Raw genomic sequence first — 9,598 nt, forward strand, 5'->3', positions numbered from 1 at the left:
AGTCAGTCAAAATGTGTGGTGCTGGAAATACACAGCAGGTCAGGCAGCATCCAAGGAGCAGGAGAGTTGCTGTTTCGGGCATAAGCCCTTCAACTACTGAATTTGAAACTTCAGTCTTCAAATCTTCAAATGCACTGGAAAAAAAATTATGAAAGTCATCACTGTCAGTCAGGGTAGAAATTCAGAACAAGCAATTCTACTTTATGCGGAACATTCTTTTCTTTTGTAATTCCATGAAATTGAAAGCACCATTGCCCTACTCTGATTGGTCTAAATTTACACCTGATTAATGCATCTAACCTACACATCCTGGACACTATGGACAATTTAACATGGCTAATTCACCCAAACCTGCACATCTTTGGATAGTGGGAAGAAACAGGTGCTCTGGAAGAAATCCGCCGCAAACACCAGACGGAGAATGTGCAATATCCACACAGACAACGGCCCCGAGGCTGGAATTGTATCTGGCTCTCTGGTACCGTGAGGCAGCATCACTAACCACAGACACCATACCTTTTCCAGTCCCGCCACCAAGTCACTCAGCTTGAGCTCAAGCAAAGCACTATGTTTAATTTTCGCTTCACACTCACTGAACTTTCGGCCCGTCCCCACTTCCTCTACAGGAAATGCAAACAGCTGGGGGGTTGCCACATCGAATCCCTACAGTGCGGAATGAGGCCATTTGGCCCAACAACTCTCCATTTACCTCTGACTAATATACCTAACCCACTCATCCCTGAACACTATGGGGGCAATTTAGCATAGCCAATTCACCCTGTCCAGCACATCTTTGGACTGTGGGAGGAAACCGGAGCACCTGGATGAAACCCACACAGCTACGGGGGGGGGGGGGGGGGGGGAGACAGACAATGTGCAAACTCCACACAGACAGTCACCTGAAGCTGGAATCAAATCCTTGTCCCTGGTGCTGTGAGGCAGCAGTGCTAACCACTGAGCCACCGTGCCGCCCATGTGTGCTGAAAGAGATGAATGTGGAACTTTATTGACTGTACTGCACAGTGGATTGTTGAGTAAGGTCGAGTCTCGAAGGATCTGGAAAGAGGTAGCCAACATTTAGGAGCGCATTGCGACAGACGCTGGAATTCTTCCTGAAAACAACAAATGCTGGAGATCACAGCTGGTCAGGCAGCGTCCACAGAGAGAGAGCAAGCTAACATCTCAGGTCTTCTTAGAGATTTATAAAATCTTGCTGGATACAGAGAAGATGACTGTCAGGAGTCATTTCCCTGGAATGAGGGATTTCAAGACCAGCAGACATATGTTTAAGGTGAGAACAGAAAGATTTAAAAACAAAATAAGGGGCACCATTTTTACACAGAGTGCTTCACGTGTGGAATGAATTTCCAGAGGAAGTGGTAGATGCGCTTACAGTCACAACATTTAAATGACATTTGGAATAGTACATGAATAAGAAATGTTCAGAGGGATATTGGGCCAAGCACATGTAGGTGGGACTAGTTTAGTTGGGGATTATGGTCGACATGGACTGGTTGGACCAAAGGATCTGTTTCCGTGCTGCGTGACTCTGACTGGATACAGTGGATGTGGGGAAGATGTTTCCACCAGTAGGAGAAACGAGGACCAGAGGACACAGGCTCAGGGTGAAGAAATGCCCTTCAGAACTGAGATGAGGAGGAATTTCTGCAGCCAGAGGATGGTGAATCTGTGGATCTCATTGCTGCATAGCGCTGTGGAGGCCAAGTCATTGAGGGCATTTAAGACAGGGATAGATAGGTCTTTGATAAGTAAGGGGATCAAGGGTTACGAGGAGAAGGCAACAGAATGGGGTTGAGAAAGATATCGGCCATGATCGACTGGTGGAGCAGACTCAATGGGCCAAATGGCCTCATTCTGCCCCTGTGCATTGTAGTGTTAAAACTGGGCAGATTACTGAAGTGGTTTTCATGAACAATTTCAGAGTTCTGAAGTAAAGCCGTAGAGGTGTACAGCACGGAAACAGACCCTTTAGCCCAACTCGTCCATGCCGACCAGTTATCCTAACCTAATCTCGTCCCATTTGCCAGGACTTGGCCACTATCGCTCTAAACCCTTCCTATTCATATGCCCATCCAGATGCCTTTTAAATGCCGTAATTGTACCATCCTCCATCACTTCCTCTGACACTCATTCCATACATGCACCACCCTCTGCATGAAACACTTGTCCCTGAGGTCCCTTTTAAAATCTTTCCCCTCTCACTCTAAACCTATGCCCTCTAGTTCTGGACTCCACAACCCAGGGAAAAGACCTTGCCTGTTTATAAAATCAGGAGGATTATGGATACAATAAACGTGTGGAAGGTCACACCCCCTCCCCACAAAAGCTTCTGACGCTCGAGGAAAACAGCCCGAGTCTATTCTGCCTCTCCAGATAGCTAAAATCGTCCAAACCCGGCAACATCCTTGTAAATCTTTTCTGAACCCTTTCAAGTTTCACAGCTTCCTCCTGATAGGAAGGAGACCAGAATTGCACACAATATTCCGAAAGTGGCCTAACCAGTGTCCTATACAGCTGCAACGTGACCTCTCAAAATTACTACCCAATGCTCTGACCGATAAAGGAAGGCATACCAAATGCCTTCCTCACTGTTCTATCTACCTGCGACTCTATTGTCAAGAAGCTATGAACCTGCACTCCAAGGTCTCTTTGTTCAGCAACACTCCCGCGGACCTTACCTGATTTGCTTTTCCAAATGTAGTACCTCACATTTATCTAAATAAAACTCCATCTGCCAGTCCTTAGCCCATTGGATCAAGATCCCGTTGTCATCTGAGGTAACCTTATTAGCTGTCCACTACACCTCCACTCTGGGTGACATCTGCAAACTTACTAACTATACCTCTTATGCTCACATCCAAATCATTCATACGAATGATGAAAAGTAGTGGGACCAGCACCAATCCTTGTGGCACAACACTGGTCACAGGCCTCCAGTCTGAAAATCAACCCTTCACCACCACCTTCTACCTTCAAGCCAGATCTGTATCCAAATGGCTATTTCTCCCTGTATTTCTCGAGATCTAACCTTGCTAACCAGTCTCTCATGAACCTTGTTGAATGCCTTTCTGAAGTCTATGGAGATCATGTCTACTGCTCTGCCCTCGTCAATAGCTTGTTACTTCTTCAAATAATTCAATCAAGTTCGTGAGACATGATTTCTCACGCACAAAGCCATGCTGACTATCCCTAAATCAGTCCTTGCCTTTCCAAATACACGTAAATCCTGTCCCTCAGGATTACCTCCAACAACTTGCCCTCCGGCAATGTCAGGCTCACTGGTTGATAGTTCCCTGGCTTTTCCTTGCAATCTTTCTTCAATATTGGTACCACGTTAGACAACCTCCAGTCTTTCATCACCTCACTTGTGACTATCAATGGTACAAATACCTCAGCAAGGGACCCAACAATCACTTCTCTAGCTTCCCACAGAGTTCTAGGGTACAACTGATCAGGTTCTGGGGATTTATCCACTTGCATGCATTTCAAGACGTCCAGCACCACCTCCTTTGTAGTATGGACATTTTAACATTTTTCAAGATATCATCATCTGTTTCCACACATTCTATTTCTTCCATGTCCTTCCCTACAGTAAACACTGATGCAAAATACTTGTTTATTATCTCTCCCAACTCCTGCAGCTCCACACATAGGCTGTCTGGCTGATCTTTGAGGGGCCCTGTTCTCTCCCTAGTTACCCTTTTCTCAATGTATTTATAAAAACCCTTTGGATTGTCCTTAACTCTACTTGTCGAAGCTATCTCATGTTCCCTTTTTGCTCTCCTGAGTTTACTCTTAAGTATACACCAACTGCCTTTTTACTGTCAGGATTCACTCGATATCTCCTGTCTATACTTGTCATATGCTTCCTTCTTTTTCTGAACCAAAAGCTCAATTCCTCGTGTCATCCAGCATTCACTACACCTACCAGCCTCCCCTTTCATCCTAGGTTCTAGGTTAGAGTGATGGAAAAACACAGCAGTTCAGGCAGCATCCGAGGGGCAGGAAAATCGACATTTTGGGCAAAAGCCCATCTAATCTAGAATCTGGTTTCCAGCATTTGCAGTCCTTGTTTTTACTGAGTTTTTCCCCTTTCACCCTAACAGGAATATACTGTCTCTGGACTCTCAGTTTCTTATGTTTGAAGGCTTCCCATTTTCCAGCCATCCCTTTACCTGCGAACATCTGCTCCCAGTTAGCTCTTGAAAGATCTTGCCTAATACCAAGTTAGTCATCCTCCAATTTAGATCTGGTCTATACTTTATCATCACTCTTTTATAGCTCATAGAATTCTGGTCACTGGCCCCAAAGTGCTCCTCCACTGACAGCTCAGTCACCTGCTCTGCCTTATTTCCCAAGAGTAGGTCACGTTTTGCACCTTCACTAGTCAGAACATCCATTTACTGAATCAGAAAATTTTCTTGTACATATTTAAATTCCTCTTCATCAAAACCCTTAACGCTATGGCAGTCCCAGTCTATGTTTGGAAAGTTAAAATCCCTGACCATAACCACCCTATTATTATTACAGATAACTGAAATCTCCTTACAAATTTTTTGTCAATTTCCCTCTGACTATTAGGGAGTCTATAATAAAATCCCAATAAGGTGATCATCCCTTTCTTATTTCTCAGTTCCACCTAAATAAGCTTCCTGCATGTACGTTGTGGTTCTGTTCGCCGAGCTGGGAATTTGTGTTTCGTCCCCTGTCTAGGTGACATCTTCAGTGCTTGGGAGCCTCCTGTGAAGCACTTCTATGATCTTTCCTCCGGCATTTATTGTGGTTTGAATCTGCCGCTTCCGGTTGTCAGTTCCAGCTGTCCGCTGCAGTGGTCGGTATATTAGGTCCAGGTCGATGTGCTTATTGATTGAATCTGTGGATGAGTGCCATGCCTCTAGGAATTCCCTGTCTGTTCTCTATTTGGCTTGTCCTATAATAGTAGTGCAGTCCCAGGACAAGCGAAACAGAGAACAGACAGGGAATTTCTAGAGGCATGGCACTCATCCACAGATTCAATCAAGAAGCACATTGACCTGGACCCAATATACCGACCACTGCAACGGACAGCTGGAACTGACAACCGGAAGCGGCAGATTCAAACCACAATAATTTCAGTTCAAGTGGTGGATGTAGGTCCAGTTAAAAGGCATTTGCATCAGCACATGAATAGGAATGGTTCAGAGGGATTTGGGCCAAACACTGGCAGGTGCAACTAGTTTAATTTGAGAACATAGTCAGCATGGACTAGTTGGACAGAACAGTCTGTTTCTGCACTGTCTGACTGTCTAACTGTTCTATACTGGTCTTAAACACATTTTCTTGCCTCCCCCCATAACCATCCACTTCCTTGTTGTCGAAAACTCAAATGAACTCAGCCTTGAATATATTCAGTGACACCCCTCCCCCCCAACTGCAGGAATACATCTCCACCTCTGAACTCAATTCCTCTTGCTAATGTACCACTTGCCTTGCTCATTGCTTGCTAGTACAGAAGGACGCTGAGGCCTGTTTGTACATCAACACATCATTCCTGATGAAGGGCTCGAGCCTGAAATGTCGAATCTCCTGCTCCTCAGATGCTACCTGAACCTGCTGTGCTTTTCAGCTCTACAGTTTTCGACTCTGATCTCCAGCATATGCAGACCTCACTTTCTTCACATCCAAATATATCACTATTTAAGGAATGCGTCTCCTTTCTGCTTTTTTTTAAACAGCAAATGCGATAACTTCACATTGTGCTCCTACATTTGCCATGTGTTTGCTAATTGAGACAGAGTCTTGGACCAACTTTTCCAGACTCTCTCCCCTCGCCGGGATTCACTCCCTTTCCTTTCAATTACTGCAAAACAAAAATTGAACCCCAGAATGAAAAAAAAATGGAAAAGAGGGTGAGAAAAGAAAGTGCCGTACTCACAGATGTTGGACAGAGGAAAGAAGTTGCAGTCTCGGGTGAAGCTCAATCTTCATTCAGAGAGGAACAACAGCAGTAGCAGCTTCAGAAGCTCATGGTCAAACTTCCGTATTCAGACAATAGCAAGGCTCTGATGGACAAAAGAACCAGGCTCCTTCCGGTCATCCAGAGCTCCCCATTGGCCCATCAAAAGAAGGTCGCGGTCCGTAATTGCGGACAGCGTGGGGCATGCGCAGTTCTTGTTGACACCGTTGAACATGAGCAGTGTGGTCGGTGGAGATGCCGGTGTGGCTGACAAGATTTTGTACCTGAATGTCAAATGTCAACAAGAGTTTAAAAAAAAAGCTGAAGCCACATTTTTTTTTACCTGTAGCTCGACATTTTATTGCGTTTGCATTTTGTGTGACTCCTCAACTTTTGAATGTCTTTTCCCCAGGGTAGGGGAATCCCAAGCTACAGGGCATAGATTTCGGTTTATAGGGAAAAGATTTAAAAGGGACCTCAGGGTCAGAAAAAAAGTTTGAAAGTTAATTCGCCTCAACAAATGCCCCCTCTTATGCCCTGAACAAGATAGATTGTTCACAACCTATTAATCATAGTAGCAATGATGTTGTGAAACTTAGAAGGGTTCAAAAACGATTTATAAATATGTTGCAAGGGTTGGAGGGGTTCAGCTGCAGGGAGAGGCTCAATACGCTGGGGCTGCTTTCCATACAGCATTGGATGCTGAGGGTTTATAAAGCCTTATAAAATCATGAGGGGCATTGATAGGTTAAATACACAAGGTCTTTTCGCTGGGGTGGGAGAGTCCAGAACTAGAGGGCATTCATTTTGGGTGAGAGGGGAAAGATATAAAAAGGACCTAAGGGGCAAATGTTTCACGCAAAGGGTGGTGCATGTATTGAATTAGCTGCCAGAAGATGTGGTGGAGGCTGGTACAATCACAAAATTTGAAAGGCATTTGGATGGGTATATACGGATCAAGACTAATTTATGATCTGTGGTCAGCATGGACCAAAGGGTTTGTTTCCATACTTAACAACTCTACGGTTCTATTTCTGCATAGTCAGAATCAATTTCACAAGACTTGGAATAGGCCATCCACAACTTATAGCCTGTTCTCAACTTTGGACTAACTGGACACATTTGAATGCATGTTTCAGAAAGACGTCTGCAGCTTTTCTATAAAGTTGGACATGCTTTCATGATGTTTCTGAATATATCATTTTACCTATTCTCAATTTTAAAGATCAGTCATTTCTCATGAAGCCGTGTCTACCAGGTAGAGTCATCAACATCCATTCTATTTCTCTCTTCCTAGAAGGGTTTGATACAGCGATCAAAGAGGGTTTGAGGCATCCGCAAGAACAGGGAGTGGGTGGAAGAGAAGGAGAGAGAATGGACGGAGGGGCAGAGTGTCAGGGGGTGAGAGAGATAATTGACAGGGGGACAGAGGGTGGGGGGATGAAAAAGGCTGTGGGGTGAAACAGAGGGTGATCGGAATGGAGAAGATTGTGGGGACCGATGGTGAGGGAAAGAGAAAGACTGGTGTGCAGAGGTGGGGAAGAAGAGAATGCAGGGCAGAGGGGTGGGGGCTGAGAGAGAATGGAAGGGGGACAGTGGGTGGGGAGAGATTGGACAGGGGAGCAGAGGGTTGTGGAGAGAGACTGCCCAAATCCCACCTTCCCTTGGACCGGTGTTGATATCTCATGAACTGGAACTCACTCCTCCCACAGCAGACTTGGGTCAATCATTTCTCAATATATACGTGGCGAAGGCAGTAGAATCATATAATTCTGACAGGCCATTCGGCCCATCAAATTCACACCAACCTTCCAAAAAGCATCCAATCCAGACCCACCTGCTGACCCTACAGCACTGCAGTTCCTCATGGCTAACCCACTCTAATCTGCACACTTCAGCATGGCCGATCCACCCTAAACTGCAAATCTTTGGACTGTGGGAGGAAACCAGATCACTCACAGGTAACCCACAGAGACACAAGGAGGAGGACGCACCAAAGTCCACACAGTCAGTTGCCCAAGGATGGAATCAAACATGGACCCCTGGGACTGTGAGGCTGTGGTACTAACCACTGAGCCACTGTGCCGTCCAGAGTTAGCTTCTAACGTTTCACGCACCCTCAGCAGAGGCTCTCTCCTGACATTTGTGGACCACACCTGCTGTAACCTCCCTTTCCCTGAGCACATTGGTTCCCAAATCTTGGCACCAGATAGACACCAATGTCATCTGGCCTCTTGCTACCCACTGCGGAGACCGGTGACAATCCCTGTCACTATTCTGTCCCTTACCACCACCTCCCCAATGTTGATCGTAATCCTAGCACCCAGCCAGTTCGCTCCTCCACCCCCTTGCAGCCCTCTCTCAGATCCCCTTTACCTACCTGATCCACGCTCACACCTCCTGACCCTGTCCACTGACTCAATCAGAAGGGTCTGTCCGGAGAGAAATGGAATAAAATGTCTGGTTATCTTTATCCCCAAAGGTCTGCAGCCTGGCTTCCAGCTCCATCTCTCTGAGCCGAATGTCCACCAGCATATGTTTGCCCTGGATCTCAGCATCCAGAGTCTCCCACCATCTGCAAATCAAAAGACAAGTCCCACATTACACTCTCCAATGTGTGTTATGTACCTGCTTAATCGTTTCTGGTGGTCGAGCAGAGGCCAAGTTCAACTTGGCTATTGATACCCAAATTTAGAATCCATGAGGATGGCTTCAAATGGACCTTGGGTTGATGTCACACTACAGGTGACTCCACTACACTATACAGTCTCTCTCTCTCTCGCTCTCTCTCTCACACACACACATACACACTTATACACACACACATACACGTAAGTCAATAGGGTGAATTTGTGGAATTATATTTGCAGATACATTCTATTTTGCTCAAAAAGTGCACAATCTGCAGGCAGTCAATGCAAGGAATATTTTATAAATTCCTACTTTGGAAATAGAACGAGTCTGACTCAAGATTAGGATACTGACAGACTCAAACCTCACACCTTCCATGCATTGTCTGAGCTGTTGCTTCTTTTAATAAAATAGAGTCATAGAATCTTAGAGATGTACAGCATGGAAACAGACTCTACGGTCCAATCCGTCTACGCCGACCAGACATCCCAACCCAATCTAATTCCACCTGCCAGCACCCGGCCCATACCCCTCCAAACCCTTCCTTTTTACATCCCCATCCAAATGCCTCTTAAATGTTACAATTGTACCAGCCTCCAGCACATCCTATGGCAGCTCATTCCATACACGTACCACCCTCTGCGTGAAAAAGTTGCCGCTTATGTCTCTGTTATATCTTTCCCCTCTCACCCAAAATGAATGCCTTCTAGTTCTGGACTCCCATATCCCAGGGAAAAGACTTTGTCTATTTACCCTATCCTATTCTGGGATTTGCATATTAATGAACCGAAACCTGCAACCCATTATAAAATGTGAAAGACTTAACAGCAATCTTGGTTTGTTCAATATATCATTTCAGTTGCATGACACTAATCTTTTGCTATAAATTTTGTATCTTATGATCCTGCTCCACAGCTACCTGCTGAAGGAGCAGCGCTCTGAAAGCTAGTGCTTCCAAATAAACCTGTTGGACTATATCCTGGTGTTGTGTGATTTTTAAAGTTGTTTCTC

The sequence above is a fragment of the Chiloscyllium plagiosum genome, unplaced genomic scaffold (assembly GCF_037043375.1).
Source record: "Chiloscyllium plagiosum isolate Xiang-an unplaced genomic scaffold, Cpla_swu_hap1 HiC_scaffold_27, whole genome shotgun sequence".
Lineage (NCBI taxonomy): Eukaryota > Metazoa > Chordata > Chondrichthyes > Orectolobiformes > Hemiscylliidae > Chiloscyllium > Chiloscyllium plagiosum.